The sequence below is a fragment of the Chrysochloris asiatica genome, unplaced genomic scaffold, assembly GCF_000296735.1.
Source record: "Chrysochloris asiatica unplaced genomic scaffold, ChrAsi1.0 scaffold00067, whole genome shotgun sequence".
Taxonomy (NCBI): Eukaryota; Metazoa; Chordata; class Mammalia; order Afrosoricida; family Chrysochloridae; genus Chrysochloris; species Chrysochloris asiatica.
The window spans coordinates 1,740,037-1,752,450 of NW_006408585.1; the positions used below are offsets into that span (position 1 = coordinate 1,740,037).

General features: G+C 38.9%; 2 pseudogenes; both read left to right on the top strand.

The window, feature by feature from the left end:
- The first annotated feature begins 238 nt into the window (after positions 1–238).
- LOC102813434 lies at positions 239–11,566 on the top strand (annotated as a pseudogene).
- Positions 11,567–11,852: 286 nt separating this feature from the next.
- LOC102813824 overlaps positions 11,853–12,414 on the top strand; it is a 46,070-nt pseudogene continuing 45,508 nt past the window's right edge.

The window sequence follows — 12,414 nt, forward strand, 5'->3', positions numbered from 1 at the left end:
AAGAGAAGGAAGACAATGAATGCCTCAATTCCTTATTTGAATCTTGACTCATATGGAAGAACAAAGCATAGCTCTGGATGCATGTGTTGTTGTCAAGTGCTGTCGAGTTGGTTCCATCCCATAGCTACCCTGTATAGGTTTTCCAAGGAGCAGCTGGTGAGCTTGAACCACCGACCTTGCAGTTTAAATGACTTTGCAGTCTGACGCATTAGCCCACAGCGCCACCCCAGGACTTGGGATGGAAATCTAAGATGGTCTCTTTACTCCTGATAACTTTCAAGCTCTGCTGGAGGGCTGGGTTAATTCAGGGGAAGACGTTCTGAGAAAATGCTTTGAGACACCAGTGATTAATACACTGTTACATTTGAAAACACAGCAGAAATAGATGCTAGAGATCTGCAAGAGTTGCATTCAGGAAGAAACTCCCAGGGAAGTGAGAGACTGACACTTCTTTTCCATCATCACAGACAGCGTGGCAAATGTAGCAGGGGAGGAGCTTGGTGAGAGCTGTGGATGGATCTCATATCCTGAAAGAGGAATTTGTGGTCTTCTTGCCTTATGAAGCCAATGCAGAAATTTGTGAAATTTCACACTACCATAACTGAGAAATGGGGACTCAACATGGAATACTATCCTGGCTAAGCTTATGTATTGTGTGCCCAACAGATTTCTACCAAGATGAAAGACTTTTAAAGAAACATCTTCAAACCATCTACACACCTGCTCTTCTTGTGTGTGAAACATGTGGTTGGCAAAACCCAGCACTGTTATAGGAGTATCTGTTGCATTGGCAATGACTGAGAAGGTTTGTTCTCTATTCTGATGACCACAACTGCTTTTAGAACTTGACAGTGTAATTTCTGTCCTCTTTTAGGTCAATGAAGAAGGGGGCAAATGAGCTCAAGGAAATTTACCATTCTCAATGGACAGGGGGCATGATACTTTTGAAATTTTAGTGGACCTCCTATAAGTACTTGTTTTATGTTTGTTATTGTTGTGTGCTGTCTAGTTGGTTTCGACTCATAATGATTTCTGAGAGTGGTTGCTGGGTTTATGATGCCTACCATGCAGTTACCAGTCCAGTGCTCATACTTGTTGTTCTTAAGTGACCTCAAGTTAGTTTTGACTCATAGTGACCCTGTATGGGTTTCCAAGGAGTGGCTGGTGAGTTTGAACCGCAGACCTTGTGGTTCAAACCAACCTTGCAGTCCAGTTCTTTATCCTATAGCACTACACCATGCTATGCTATAATGGTACAAATAATATATGAAATAACACTATAGCTGACCAAGCCTTTGCATTGTGTCATACAGTAACATTCTGTTTTCATCATTAGGATTGTTCTTAGAAATATTTTACAAGAGCCTTTGGGACAACAAACTATCTAGGGGCTTGACTGCAGAACTGCATTTACTAAATGCAGTGATGGAAAATATTAAATTTTAAGATGATTTTCATCTACGGAAGCTACACATTGGGCAACCAAATTTGATATTCAAATGAAACTCCCTGGGAAATTCCAAAGAGCTCAGCAATGTAACTTGGCTTCTCAGTTAACCTCTGAGAGTTACTATAAAGAAACCCTAAGTGTCACATTTGTTGTTGTTGTTAAGTGCTGTTGAGTCAGTTCCCACCCTCAGTAACCCTGTGTAGGGTTTCTGAGGAGCGGCTGGTGAGCTTGAACCACTGACCTTAAGGTTCAAACAACTTTGTAGTCCAGTGTGTTAACCCACAGAGCCACACCAGGACTCCACATTATTCAGGAACTTAAAGATATGTTCACAGAATTGTACCTTTAAACTCTTAAATGCTTATCTCTGGTACCCTCTGTCCTGAAATAGCTCAAATTCAGCACATCAGAGGAACACCATGCTGACATGTAGGGAAGTTACTGACCCAATCCGGACACATTGTCAGACAAATTTCACTCTTAGAGAATCAAGTGGAAACAGAGGAAAAGATAAAGAAATTTCACATGCCATTTATGAAGCCTTCCGTCCGCCTGACATCGAGTTCTTTCCTAATGTTTATTATGCATTGCTGAAGGTCCTATGTATATGTCTTTTTTTTCTTTTTTCTTTTAAGTGCCGTTGAGTTGGTTCCAACTCATGGTGGCCCTATATAGGATTTCCCAGGAGCAGCTGGTGAGGTTGAACTGCCAATCTTGTGGTTTTCAGTCCAGTGCTGATCCTACAGCACCACACCAGAAGTCCATATCTATATGGTGGTGGTGGTGGTTATGTGCTGTGGAGTCGGTTCTGACTCATAGTGACCCTGTACAGGGTTTCCGAGGCTGTAAATCTTTACAGGAGCAGAAAGCCTCATCTTTCTCCCGCGGAACAGCTGGTAATTTCGAACAGCTGACCTTGTGGTTTGCAGCCCGATTTGTAACCACTACGCTACCAGAGCTCCTTATGTGTATATAAGGGGGCTTCAAAAAACTTCACTGAAAAATGGAATTAGAAGATAATGGAATTTTTTTCCAGAAACTTTTTGAAGCTCCTTTGTACTTCCTGTGAAATGAGCGCTATTAAAAAAAAAAAAAAAAAGGACGATAGCATCTCACTCAAATCATATCTAAGGAACACTTTGATAGACCAAAGGTCAAGTGCCTCAGTTTTACATAACATAAATTTTGATATAAAACGTCATCTGGATTTAATGATGGACACATGTATCCAAGTCTATACAACTAACTCAGAGCTTCCAATGGTAATTCATAAACTATTGAAAACACCTAAAAGACTGCTTTAAAATAGAGTTTTTTCCTTATGTTTGATATTTGGAGGGAAAGCTGTAAAGTATATGTAGACCACTTAATCTGAATATCTTTGCCTGTTGTTGTTGTTAAGTGCCACCAAGTCAGTTCTGACTCATAATGACCCTATTAGGGTTTCGGAAGAGCAGATAGTGGGTTTGAACTGCCAACCTCATGTTTCAAACTGGCCTTGTGGTCCAGTGCATTATCCTGCAGTGCCACACCAGGTGGATTCGAACTGCTAATGTACCTATTTAATGGCCCCTCTTGAACTCTGCTTTGAAGATGTATCTTCTAGAAGGTAGCAGTGAATATGCCATATTTTGTTTGTGTGACCTCTGTTGTTATTAAGTACCATCAAGGCAATTTTGACTCATAGCTACCCTTTAAGAGTTTCCGAGGAGCAGTGATGGGTTTGAACTGCCAGCCTTGTGGTTCGCAGTCCAGTGCTTGTCCTAGAGTGCCACCCAGGAGTGTGCAATTCTCAGGGGACCATTGGGTAGATGAGTGTGTTCCAAGTCTCTTGTGCAAGGTAGTCACTAGCTGAAGACTCTGCATGACCTGTTGGAGGATCTTCTGTGCCCTACTCAGGATTTTTTGTACCACTAAGGATGTATTCGGTGCACTGGTGGTATAGTGGGTTATGCATTGGGCTGTTAACCACATGGTCAGCAGTTTGAATCCACCGGCTGCTCTGCAGGAGAAAGATGAGGATTTCTACTCCTGTAATGACTTATAGCCTTGGAAACCCTATATAGAGTCACTATGAGTCGGGACCGACTTGACATCACACCACAACACACAAATGCTCCACCACATTCATAGTTGTATTTGCAGAGAAGGTACATATCCATGTGCAAATATCCTCTTTCAAACTCATATGTTTGTGGTTGTACTCCCATTCTTCCTCCTATACACATTCAGCTTGTGTCTCTGTCCACGTATCTTCCCACATATCTTAGACTGGGTTCTTTAGAGAAGCAAAACCTGTGAAACATATATGCATATATATGCTGTTGTTGTTGTTGTTAAGTGCCATTGAGTTGGTTCTGACCCATAGTGATTGTAGATAGAGTTTCCGAGGAGCAGCTGGTGATCTTGAACCGCCAACTTTTCAGTTCAAACGGCTTGCAGTCTGACACATTAACCCACAGTGCCACACCAGGACTTCATGCATATATAAATAAAGAGCAGTTTATAACAAAGAAATGGTTCACAAATGTAGAGTTCCCAAGTCCAGGTCAGATGAACCAAGATCAGCAGGCAGGCAGGTCCGGCAGTAGACAGGCAAGCAAACAGGTCTGATATGCAGATAATAGAGTAGGCCACTGGCTCAAGTCCAAAGAACTGGTGGTTGGAGAATGAGCCAGATGCAAGAGTCAGACCCAGCAGAAAAGCAAGCAAGCTTTGCCTGAGTGAACATTACATTGGGAGCACCCTACTCCTTTTTATTAATTAAACATCCTTTTAATTGATTGACTCCTCATAGCCAATAATCATAGAGTTAACTATGCCTGCTCACAGCCAATCATCATAGGGTTAACAATGCCTGCTCATAGCCAATCATCATAGAGTTAACTACACTGTTCATAGCCCATCATTATAGTTAATTTACACCATATTAGATCTCATCATGGGGCTAACAACATCTCAGTGGCCAAACTACTGGGAATCCTGGCCCAGCCAAGTAGACACAAAACCTTAACTATCAAACACAGAACACTGTTGTTCCAAGGTTGTGTTGATACCACTATTTACCTCTATCCCTCTTAGCTATTGCATAGCCCCCTGTGTCTTCACCAGTCTTCATCATTCTACTAATCTCCCTCCTTTTATATATTGCACTCCCACTTCTTGTATATTACCCTCCCCATGGCTGAGTTAAAATGTACCCACCCGCTAGCCGGTGACTTATTCTCCCTTACCTCCCTTACCTTACCCCTCGTCCTGGTGTGGCAATGTGGGTTAATGTGCCAGATTGCAAAGCTGTTTGAACTGCAAGGTCGGCAGTTCAAGCTCACCAGCTGCTCTTTGGAAACCCTATACAGGGTCGCTATGGGTCAGAATCGACTCCACGACACTTAACAATAACAACAACAACCTCCCACCACTGGCAACCATTGAAGAATGCTTCTTTTAGTATGGAAAGCTTTTCTTGAATTTTTACAATAATAGTCTTAAACAAAATGAGCTCTGGTAGCGTAGTGGTTACGAATCAGGCTGCAAACCACAAGGTCAGCAGTTCAAAACTACCAGCTATTCCGTGGGAGAAAGATGAAGCTCTCAGCTCCTGTGAAAATTTACAGCCTTGGAAATCCTGTACAGGGTCACTATGAGTCAGAACCAACTCCACAGCACATAACCACCAGTCTTATACAATAGTTATTCTTTTGTGATTGACTAATTTCACTCAGCAAAATGTCCACCAGGTTCATCCATGGTTTGAGATATGGGTCTTGTTTCACAAATTCATCATTATTCTTCATCATTGCATAGTATTCCACTGTGTGTATGTACCAGCGTTTGATTTGTTCTTCCATTGATGGGTATTTATGTCGTTTCCATCTTTTTGCTATTGTGAGTAATGCTGCAGTGGACATCATGTCTGGCTCATATTTCTTGTGGACATTTACCAAGTACAGAGATTGCTGAGTCACATAATATTTCTATTTTTAAATTTCTGAGGAAGTGCCATACCATTTTTCACAGGGGTTAGTCCATTTTACAGTCCCACCAGCAATGTAGGAGGAGGGTCCCAGTCTCTCCACAACCCCGCCAACATTTGTTGTTTTCTGGTTTTTTGAACTTTGTTATTAATGGTGATGTGAGATGATCTCTCATAATTGTTTTAATTTGCATCTCTGTAATGGCTAATGTTGGTGGTTATGTGCTGTGGAGTTGGTTCCCACTCATAGTGACCCTGTACAGTGTTTCGAGGTTGTAAATCTTTACAGGAGCAGAACACCTCATCTTTCTCCCACAGAACAGCTGGTAGTTTCAAACTGTTGACATTAAGGTTCGCAGCCTGATGGTTTTGTTCTGTTGTGTATAGAGTTGCTATGGATCAGTACCGACTCAATGGCACCTAACAACAACAACAACAATGGCTAATGATTGTGAACATTTCTTCATATGTTTGTTGGCTGCCTGAATGTCTTCTTTAGTGAAGTGCCTTTTCGTGTCCTGTATCCATTTTTTAATTAGGTTGTTTGTCTTTTTCTTGTAGAGGTGTAGTGTTCTATATATACATTTTAGAGATTAGTCCCCTGTCTGATATGTCATTGCAGAAATTTTTTTCCTTGCCTGTGGGTTCCCTTTGGACTGTTTTGGCAAAATCTTTTGATGTACATAAAAATCTTTTTTGTCTTCTACTGTTTGTGTGTTTTTAATAGTTTGATAGTGTATTTATGCCATGTGTTAGATTCTCTAACTTTGTCCCTATTTTTTCATTGATATATAAAGAATTCTAGGTTTTGCATTTTAGGTCTTTAATCCACACTGAGTTATTTTTATTTATGGTGTGAGATATGGGTCTTGTTTCGTTATTCTGCGAATGGATTTCCAATTTTGCCAGCACCATTTATTGAAGCAACTATCTCTTCATCATTTAATGTGTTTGGGACCTTTGTCAAAGATCAGCTGACTGTATGTAGCTGGATCTGGGTTCTCAATTCTGCTCTATACATCTATATATCTTTTGTTGTACCAGTACCAGGCTGTTTTGACCACTATGTCTATGTAGTAAATTTTGAGATCAGGAAGTAAGAGGTTTCCAACTTTTTTCTTCTTCTTAAACAGTGCTTTGCGTCTCTGAAGTCTCTTTCTTTTCCATATAAAGTTGCTGGTGTTGAGTGCCATCAAGTTGGTTCTGACTCACAGCAGCTCTGTATAGGGTTTCTGAAGAGTGACTGGTAAGTGTGAACTGCCAACCTTGCAGTGGAGTGGGATTGTGTTACATCTATAGATTGCTTTGGGTAGTGTTGACATTTTCACAAAGTTAAGTCTTCCTGTCATGAGCATATTTTTCTATTTTTGTAAGTTTCTTTTGGTTTCTTGCATTAGTGTTTTCTAGATTTCTTTGTATGGGTCTTTTGTTTCTCTGGTTAGATTTATTCCTAAGTATTTCTTTTTTGGTGGGGGCTATTGTAAATGCTATTAGTTTCCTTTTCAGAATTTTATTTATTTGTGTAGAGGAATGCAACTGATTTTGGGGTGTTTATCTTGTACTTTGCCACTTGACTGAATTTTTCAGTGAGTTCCAATAATTTTCTTGCTACATCTTTGGGGTTTTCTATGCATAGGATCATACCACATGCATAGAGAGAGTTTTACTTTTTCTTTGCCAAATTGGATGCCTTTAATTTCCCTTTCTTGCCTTATAACTCTAAGACTTCCAACCAATACTGAATAGGACTGGTGACAAAGGACATCCTTGCCTGATTCCTGTTCACAAAGGGAATGCTTTCAGTTTCTCTCTATTGAGAATAATGTTGGCTGTTGGATTTGCATATATGTTCTCAATTATGTTGAAGAATTTCCCTTTTATTCCCAGTTTTGTTGAGTGCTTTTATCAGGAATGGATATAGGACTTTGTCAAATGCTTTTACTTTATCACTCAAAATGATCATGTGGTTCTCTTCCTTTGTTTTATTTATATGGTGGATTACATTGATTGTTTTTCTAATATTGAACCATCCTTGCATCTATGATATGAATCCCATTTGGTCATGATGTATTATTTTTTGTTATTTTGTTGAATTCTATTGTTCAAATTTGTTTGCATATATGTTCATGAGGGATGTTGGTCTGTATTTTTTTTTTTTTTAAGTGATATCTTTGCCTGTTTTTAGTATGAAGGTTATTCTCACTTCATAAATATATTAGAGAGTTTTCCATCATTTCTGTTTTAGGGAAGAGTTTGAGTAAAATTGATGTCAGTTCTTTTATGAATGTTTGGTAAAATTCACCAATATAACTATCTAAGCCCATACTTTTATGTTGGGAGTTTTAAATTTTCCTGATCGAGTTCTTCTTTCATTATAGGTCTTTTCAAATTTTCTACTTAACTCTGTGTTAGTTTAGTTAGGTCATGTCATTCTAAAAATATATATATTTCTTCAAAATTTTCAAATTTATTGTACATTAAGAGAGTATATCCTTTTATCACCCATCAGGTGTGGGATTAAACTCACCCATGACTCAGTTTCCAGCCAAGCAGTAGATAGATGTATAGGGTGGCTGCAACCCTAGTGAACTATGCAGACCATGGAATGGTCAACCATTCAAAGTCAAAAGGGAAAAGTTTACCAAAGAACAAAATTCAGAAGTGTAAGGAAAGCAGGAAGAAGGGAGAAACAACAATCCCGAGGAGGAAGTGCAATGAGGGATGTTACATTCAAGGGAATGCTCCCACTGAAATGAAGTGAAGCATATGATTTATTAAATGTAAATGTGATCATTTCTTAACTCAAATCACAATAAAAGGAAAAAAATTTTAATAAATGTGGGAGGAATATATGTTTTATAAAATGCTACAGTGGATCTCAAGACAGATTTTTTGACTTATTGGGAATTTTAAGTATGTTAAAAGTCTGTAATGGTCAGTTAAGGACATGACTAGAATGAAACAAACTGTGAGTGCACCAAACAAAGATTTCAGTGTAGATTTTGTCATCATCAAATGAATCCAAATGAACAAGTTATAGTTAAAGTTTGAATGAATGAGTTTACTATTGTTGTTCCACATCTGGTTACTACCATTTACATTCCTCCGTTAAGCCTACATATTCTTAAACTGTTTGGCAGGTATATGTTGGACACTTGTGATTTACAATCACGACAGGATTATAGGGCATGAACACTTAACAATTTCTAGGTATATTTCCTTTTTCCATGACAATATGTACTGCTACATCCTGATAAGCAAAACCTGGAAAATGTGCAAAAGTAAGTGTTTTGTCATTTACCTAGGAAGAATAGAGAAAATACTACTGTTACTTTTGGTTTTAAAAAACTGCTGACCTTGAGGTTAGTAGCCTGACTTGTAACCAAACACTATACCACCAGAGCACCTTATAGCAAAGACAGAAGAGACCAAATGAAACCGAGACAGATGAACCCTGAACTTCAGAGGAAAAATTAGAGAAGTGAACTGAGTGCTTTCTGGAGGAGAAGCTGAGCAGGGACGGTGAGAGCGGGAGGTTGACTGGTGAATGGCCAGCCAGACACAGTGCGACCATCTGGAACTTTTGTCAGTAGCTTTGGCAATAGAAGGTGGTCTGGCAGAGCAGATTCTTGCATGTGATGAGAAAGATGTGATTCTTTCTTTTTCCTCACATTCCCCTGGTGACCAGAGGTATGGCCAGCTCCCACCCTCATCAACCATCAGCACAGACCCTGCTTTCTGGGAGTTCAGAGGCGTGTGGTTGTGAGCCATGCCAGTTTGAGGCAGGAGGGTCTGGTTGCACCTCTTTGGTGCCTGGATCCAGGTGGGCTCAGCTCTGAATCTACAGAACCTACAGAGTCACCAGACTAGCATAAGTCTAGCAGAAGCTCTAATAACCAGCAATACAACCAGTCCAAAACCTGTAATTAGACACCCAGAAGAGTAATAGTAATATTTCAAAAATGAAAAATACATTGAAATGGCCAAGGAGTATATGGGAATCAATCTAAGTCCAAATTAGTGAGCTAGAAAAGAAATCTTTCAATACTAGCATGATATAAGAACAATCAGAAAAAATAAAGAACCACCACCCTGACCCCCAAAAAAGCCTAAGAGTTATTTGGGATACCATGAAGAGAAATAACTTATGGGTGACCAGAACTTCAGAACAGGAAGAGACAATAAAAAGCAGAGAAAATTATAGAAGTGTTGCTGAAGAAAATTTCCCTAATATAACAAAAGACAAGAAGAGAAGCATACAAGAAGCTGAATGAATGAATCTCAAAAAAAGATAGATCCCAAAAGAAAGTTATTATTACATATCACAATTAAACTTTCCAAAAAAAAAGACAAGGAAAGAATCCTGAGAGAAGCTAAGGAAAAAAGAAAAGTTACCTACAAAGGAGAACCAATAAGATTAAGTTCTGATTTCTCAGCAGAAACCATGTAGGAAAGAAGGCAATGGAATGACATATACAAAACTCTGAAAAAAAAATTGCCAACCAAGAAGCACATGCCCAACAAAGTTGTTCCTCAAATATGACAGCAAAATTCAGACATTTTTCCAGGTAACCAGACATGGAATGAATTTGCATTAACCAGATCAACTTTGGAGTCCTGGTATAGTGCTGTAAAATTAGCACTGGAATGCTTACCAAAAGGTTGGCAATTCAACCCCACCAGCCTCTCCTCGAAAACCTTATAATGGGTCATTATGAGTCAAAATCAATCAGATGTCATTTAAAAACAACAGATCAACTTTACAAAAAAAAATATTAAAGCCTGTTTTGGGACTGAGAACCAACTATAGCAGACAACCACCTAAGACATGACAACACCAAGCAGATATAGAAGTATTTAAAATAAAATGAACCTACAAGACTGAAAATAGGGAACTGGAGATATCACTTTATAATGAAGTCAACTACAAAACAAAACAGATACAGAAATTCCAAATGGCAAAGAAGTCAAGTAGATTTCAAGATAAAACAGACTTTTACATGGGGAAAAAGTTAAAAAACAAACAAACAAGGTGACTTCAAATAAAATTAATATACTACATCAAGATAAAAAAGTGGAAAATCAGAAAGATTTAGTAAATATTAATGCAGCAGAGTATTCTGGAACACTTAATTGTGCTCATGAGGAACTAGTACATAGACTGAGTTTGAGCAGAATGGTTTAAAATCAGGGAAGGCACCAGGGTTGTATCCTTTCACCATACTTATTCAATTCATATGCTGAGCAAATAATCTGAGAAGCTTGGTTATATGAAGAAGAACATGGCATCAGGATTGAAGGAAGACTCATTAACAACCTATGATATGCAGATGATACAACCTTGCTTACTGAAAGCAAAGAGGACTTAAAATACTGATGAAGATCAAAGACTTCATCAGCCTTCAATATGGATTGCACCTTTATGTAAATAAAACGAAATTCCTAACTACTGAACCAATAAACAACATCCATATAAATGGAGGAAAGATTGAAGTTGTCAAAGACTTCATTTTGTTCAGCTCCACCATCAACTTTCATGAAAACAACAATCAAGACATCAAATGACATATTGCATTAGGCAAACCTGCTGCACAAGACCTCTTTCAAGTGTTCAAGAGCAAAGGTATCAGTTTGAGGACTAAAATGCACTTGACCCAAGACATGGTCTTTTCAGTAGCCTCATATGCATGTGAAAGTTGGACAATAATTAAGGAAGAATGTAGAAGAATTGATGCACTTGATTTATAGTATTGGAGAATATTATAAGTATCACAGACTGCCAGAAATGGCGGAGGACAACGTTTCTTGTTCATGGAGTCGCAATATATGGGGACTGTGTGTAGAAGGAATATCCCAACTGGGATAACACCTGCTTGGAAAATGGTTATTTCTTGCTGCACTTTACAGGCTGTGCAGTGTGCAATAAGAGGGACTTTATGATGATCACAAACAAATCCTTCAAAGAGGAAGATGGAGAAGAAATTGTTACTTATGATCATCTGTATAAGAACTGTCATCACATCGTTGCCAGGCATGAGTATACATTCAGTATCATGGATGAATTTCAGGAATATACCATGCTGTGTCTGTTATGTGACAAAGGTGAAGATACTATCAGTGTTCTCCCTGATGACCCCCAATAGATGACGCTGCTATTCTGAGGATCCCTCTGTGGTTCTATTGATACTATATGGAGATGGTTTACTTTGCCTTTTTTGTTTTCTAGCTTAGATTTATCTACTCTTGGAAAGCACACATAATTTAGGGAATTGCTGCTTTCCAGAGCTGAGTTCTTCTGCTCAGGTTCCCAGTTCACATCAGTGCAGCCAGAGGGAAGCATCATTGTTAGCAGTTAAACAGCTGGAAAACAATCCTTACGGAAGCATATGTAGCACCCGGATTCTTGGAATAGGACAGGGAATATACAAGATGAGCCTGGAGCACAAAGTAAGGAAATACTTAAAAAGAAAAGTAAAAAGCTACAATGATTGGAGGTATGTCAGAGGAACAAAGGACCAACTAAGAGTTCCCAATGGAACTCTTTGTTCAAAAAGAAAAAAAGAAAAAGGCGCAATTTGTGCACCAAAATAAAGGGGTATTGAATTATAACCCCAAAGAAAAAAATAAATATCTACCAAAAAAAAAAAAAAAAAAGTATCATGGATGGACTGCCAAAAGAACAAACAAATCTGTGTTGGAAGAAGAACAACCAGAATGCTCCTTGGAAGCCAAGATGGCCAGACTTCATCTCTCATATTTTGAATACATTATCAGGAGGGACCAGTCCCTGAAGAAAGACATCATGCTTGGTAAAGTGGAGGGTCAACAAAAAAGAGGGCGACCCTCCACAAGATGGATTGGCACAGTCAACGGGCAATCGTGAAGACGGCACAGGACGGGGCAGTGTTTGATTCTGTTGTGTATAGGGTCACCGTGGATTGGAACTGACTCAACAGCACCTAACAACAATAAAACATAAATGAAAAGAAAA